Consider the following 5,784-nt stretch of genomic DNA (forward strand, 5'->3'; position numbering starts at 1 on the left):
GAATACTCTCCCAATCCCCTCCTAACAGGATTATGCCCAATCTTTCTGCAATATAAGAGAATCCACTCCGCCTGTTGTTCCAAGTGAAACCCCACTTTTGAAGGGAATTTCCATCAACCCGTTGCTACACATAAAGTCACTAAAGTCTCTGCTTCTGATTGTTCTAGCCTATACCACCACTTTTATCTGAGAGCCTCAGAATAGCATTGAAATCCCCCCTAAAAGGAAGGGTTTATCACTTTGACTAACCAAAACCTCTGAAAGAGACTCCCATACAAATCTCAATTCTTGAGTGTTATCGGGTCCATACACATTTATCAAATAGAAACTGAAATGTAGTTGTTTCAACTGAACTTCTACCCATTGCTAAAATCTCCCAGCTTGAACATTGTGAATTTCTACCACTGAATCCTTCCACAAAATACCCAAGCCACCTAAGGCACCAACCGAATCAACAATCAAACACTTCCAACCTTTGAACACACTCTAATAAATCTCTCGACATCTTCACATTCTAATTTAAGCTCTTGCAAGATAACAATCTCAATTCTTGTTTGATCAAAACAACACTTGATCAAATGAATTTTGTCAGGGGCATTGCAGCCCCTGAAATTCCACGATAAGACCCTCATGGCTCCACGGAAAAGGCTTTTCCCGATCTCAATTTTTTTTTCCCTGTTGCACACCCTGCCATTTCCAGCTTAACTCTGGTTGATTTAGGACCTCTCTTTTTCTTTACCCCAACAGAAGGTTTCAATTTTTTTGTCATAGTATAAACCAAGGATCTCTTTCCCATGATGTCCATACCTGTCGAAAGTTCCAGCTCATCCCCATCTTCCACTTCATCCTTAGAGTGGGAGTCAGAGTTTAAATCGTCATAAGAATTATCATCTTCCTTCGCCTCTTCAAAAAAACTCTCGAGATTTCTTATAGGGGATATTTGTATATCTTTATAAAGAGGATCTATATCATCCTCAACTTTTTCAAAGGTAAGGGTTGGTTCTCGTACAAAATTCCTTAGACCTGTCTAGTTTTCCATGTCAGTTTCTCCAGATTTCTCACCCCTCGAAGCTGATTCCAATGATTTCTCCCTCGAGGGGAGCCCATTTGACTCCTTCCATTCACTATCATTTGAAAATATCATACTGTTTCTCTGGTTTGTGTCACCCTCCATAAATGTATCCTTAGAAAGGCATTTTAAATCCTCCACCATTGGACTCTTGATTATTTCTTGTGAATCCATTATGCCTTGAATACTATCCAACTCCTTTTGCTCCCACTCCAAGCTATTCAAACTTTGCATTGAAGATCCTTCATTAATCCTTATCAAAGGCCAGGTGTCTAAGTTATAAACAAAGTTATCCAACCCCTGTTCGAGATTACCAGATTGATCTGTCCTTTGTAACATTGCTTTCAAAAAGTCCGAATCTTCGGCCATAAAGGAATCCTCCTTAGTGAGTAACAACTCAATATGTTTCTCCTGTTCTAATCCCTTACCCTTAGTCTGAGCCAAACACTCATTTTTTGAATGCCCCAACCCCTTACAAACCTTGCACATTTCTATATTCTCCTCAACCTCCACTAACTGTTTCCAAATACCCTCTCCAGTCCTCAATTCAACCGTTTATGGGAGTGGGTTCTCGACTTGCCAAAGAATGCATATGAGAGCATGCATGCTATAATCCTTAGTTATTATAGCCTCATCTGCCTTCACAAACATGCCCAACTTATTTCCAATTTGGGTTAGGGTTTCCAGATTCTAGTACTCATGCGATGGATTATAAAGCCTAATCCACAATGGTGTCTTTGTAATGACTTCTTCCTTTGGGTTGAAATTCAGAGTCCAATCCTTAAGATAAAGTCCCTTCCCTGCCATCATATAAGGTCTGCTATTGAAGATCCACTCCTTATCTTTTGAGCTTAGACATATAACCAGGTAGAAGCCATTCGGAAGTGTTTTCAAAACCATCTCCCCCCAATGTTCATCACACCAGTCTCTAACCCGTTTGAAAGCCGGCCATAGGCCACTCCATTTCATAAAAAAAAGATTTTTCTTTCAGGGTATTAACCGATTCATTCCAGGCTTGGCACTCAATAGATAAAGAGACTACTTTTATATCTTTCACGTTAAGGCTTACCTTCTCTTTTCTCGAATCCTCTCCCAATGAATTTTTCCTCCAAATTTTTTTCTCTATTTTTTTGAAATCAAATGGCACGTTCACACGCAAATACACAAAACCCCATCTATTCCTTTTGAGGGTTTCCTGCTGAAAGAAGTTTTCTTAACCATTTTTTGTAGTGTTCTTGAAGTTCTTTACCATAGCCTTCCATGCTTGTTGGGGAGGCTGTGAAGCCTTGTTATGCACTCGATGAGTAGCCCTTCTGTTGAAAGGCCAAACCCCATTTCCTCTGCCCAACCAACACCCTTGGGGTCTATAAAACACTAGCTCTCTCCTCTACTTTGCCATCGGTTTATTATTGACATATTATTGTTCTTCTTTGGTTTATATCATTTTCTATGATCATGTCTGAGGTTGACCATGGAGGTGGGAACACTAAAATGGGGTATTGACTGAGGCATACCTCTTAACATAATCGCCCAAAATTTTTGCTTTGGTCTATTGTGTGGAGGTACAGATAAAGAGAAATTTCAATCTTGTTAGAGCTTCAATAACATCTCATAGTGATATATTTTTATCTCTTCCTTGCCATTAGGTTGCTTTTATTGAGAGAACACCTATCTCTTAAATGATATTATTATTCTTTGGAAGTTATAACATATGCTCAATACTCACAACAATGAGTTAATTTAATTAAAATTAACATCACTAAAGCTTATTATCATAAAAAATGTTTATTTATTTTAGCCATGCTCTAGGCTCTTGGCTTTAGCTCTAAATTGCTCCATTCAAATAGATGATGCTTGCTAGTGTATTGGATTGTCTTACCATTAATGGTTAGCAATTCTCTTCTTTATGAATTTTTAAGTCCATCCACCAAGGATTATCTCTTGCTTTGGCTATTTAAGTTCTAGTAGTCAAAGGCTTTGACTATTTTCTTACTAATGGGTTACCCAACAAAGAGTCAAAGGTATTTCCTACTTTCAACTCTAGCTTTTACAATTAACCTTATATATATTTGGTATTTCCTCTTTAATCATGATCTCTAAGAATTTTACACCCAAATTTATATAATGTTGTATAATATCTCATAGTCTAACTACTAGCAATTACACCTTGGTGTGCAATGGGTACGCCGAACAGGTATAGAAGGTCAATTAAGAAAAAAATTGGTGGTTTTTTGGATAAATTTGTGTAGTACATGAGGTCAATTGGATAAATTCATTTTAGGGGGTTTGAAGTGAATTTCAGGAGAAGTGATCTTAGGAACTAAAAAATGTTGTTTTAGGCTGGTTGTGTGCATAAGTTCCTAAGATTATATTTTCCATTAGAGATAGTAAAAAAGGGTGGCCATTTGCCTCACATTTGCTAGGGTTTGTTTCTAAGAATTTTGGTTCTCCATGATTAAAATCCTTGTGTCTTTAATTATTCTATTGTTTTTTCTCAATTTCCTTTCATGTTCAATTTAATTTGGTTGTGTAAGAGTGTATAATTATTAGTTCCTTCATTATAGCTAATATAATTTGTATGGTTTGTATATGCGTAGGCAAAATATTGTCAGGCAAGAACTAAGCAAGATTAAAAAAAGTATGAAAAGTGCATGTGATGAGGATAATTAATGATGTGTGCACCAACAAATGGAACAAAATGGACATCTGTATTCCATAGTGGTTCACAAATGGGGACAAGGATGAGAACAACGAGGAATGCATTTAAGATATGATAGTCCAAAGGCCATTTTTTGGGGATGGCAAGGGATGGTAGTATATGTATGTTATACAAATAAAGAGAAAGAGAGAAATTTTTATAAGATTAACTAATATTGAGTAATATGACATGCACGTTAAGAGAATGACAATAGCACAACAACTTTAAATATATGATGACAATAATATAAGAGAAATAAAGTTAATGATGACATTAGTGACAATAATGACAGTAGTATTACAAAAATAAATATATTATGATTAAGATTCATAGCTAGTGATATAAGTATTAACATAGCTATATAACAGCGAACAATTATATAAGTTTCTCAAAGTCAGATTCGCAAAGGAATTTTAAAATAATATTCTTTTAATGTCATGAAGTGATCTTTAAAATATTGTAAAAGGTCTCTTATCTTCAATGACATCTAGTTGTCCCCATGATGGTCAAGGGATGTCTCATATGTCCCAAGTTGCCTTAAGAACAACCAAACATCCTGCAACATTTCCCTTGTTATATTGTGTTTCAAAAATATTTTAAAATTTAGAAGATTTTTAGAGATGACAAAGAGATACCTCTTACCATCCCACCGTACCCAAAATGCATAGTATTGTTATTTAAAAATCTAAAATATGATATTTAATTATTATTTTTTATTTATTATAATTATCATTTTCAAACTAACTTAAATTATAAATTATAATATAATCATAAAAAAACTTATAAATAATATAATTTTTTTTTAAAAAAATATCTATTATTTATATGTTAATTGTAATTTATATAAATCAAATATTATATATAATATCCACACATTAAATAAATTTGTAAATATAAGTCAATATTCATAATTAAATTACCTATTGCTAATAAACTTCCAACTTCCACGTGGATAATGGAAATGACCATTTGAATAGGGTAGTAATAGCTATTGACCATAATTTTGTAGCCGAACATACTAAGACTCAAAAAGGCACTACCATTTCACTAATTTTTTAAAGCGGGCCAACGAATCCATTAACCAAATCCGATGTGGGGTGGTGGGGCATGTTACAGTCTAGATAGTCAAGCCAAAGGACATGGGTGAGTATTCAGAATGTGCTTGTTCATGTGTGAGATCATCCTAGCTAGGGAATGAATAACGAACACATATTCCTCATCAAGTGGTGCTGAGCTTAAGCTGAGCAAAGGGATGTTGAGAAAGGAAGGGTTCATAGGATGTTTAAATCATTACAAATCACTCAAGAAGAATTAAAGGTGGTGTCAAAATCGGTACATAGGGGTCAGGGGCTAGTAGCTTTTCGATCACGATGTGACAAAAAAAGTAAGAGTCAACAACTTAGAAATCACGATACGTCAGAAAATTCTGCCAATTTAAATAAGAAAAGTGGACGGTTGAGACTTAACCAATCGTCTTGTATGTCTTCTTGTCGACTTTCAACTTTTCATTTTAAAAAATAGGTAGTCCATCTCAAATAATGAGACGCCTTCAAAAAAAAAAACAAACTTTTATGTGATAATATTGTTTTTATGTATTTAAAAGAAAAATACGTAAGTAGTTGTCAACTTATTTTGTGTATCTATACCCAAGGTTACTTGACTTGTGTATCAAATCATGCGGGTTTAACTGAATGTAAGGAAATAGTGAGAAATTAATGAGAAGGGTTGTTTCATTTATGTTTTGAAGACCTAACAAATATGACATTGGTAGTCATGGAGTTTGGATGGGAGGTAATATCACCATTATGTTATTGGTGGACACTATTCCTACTACAATGTTGGAATGTGGCGTGCATCAATCTAATATCATTCATAATTATTTATTTAAAAACACATCATTTTTTTTTGTATTGAATCAAGCAAAATAATAGAATATGTATAGAAAAGAAGACAACAATTAATTGCCAACAATAAACCAACAAGAATAATAGGCAAAACAGTTCCAAGGATAAATGAG

The sequence above is a fragment of the Cryptomeria japonica genome, chromosome 5 (genome assembly GCF_030272615.1).
Source record: "Cryptomeria japonica chromosome 5, Sugi_1.0, whole genome shotgun sequence".
Classification (NCBI taxonomy): domain Eukaryota; kingdom Viridiplantae; phylum Streptophyta; class Pinopsida; order Cupressales; family Cupressaceae; genus Cryptomeria; species Cryptomeria japonica.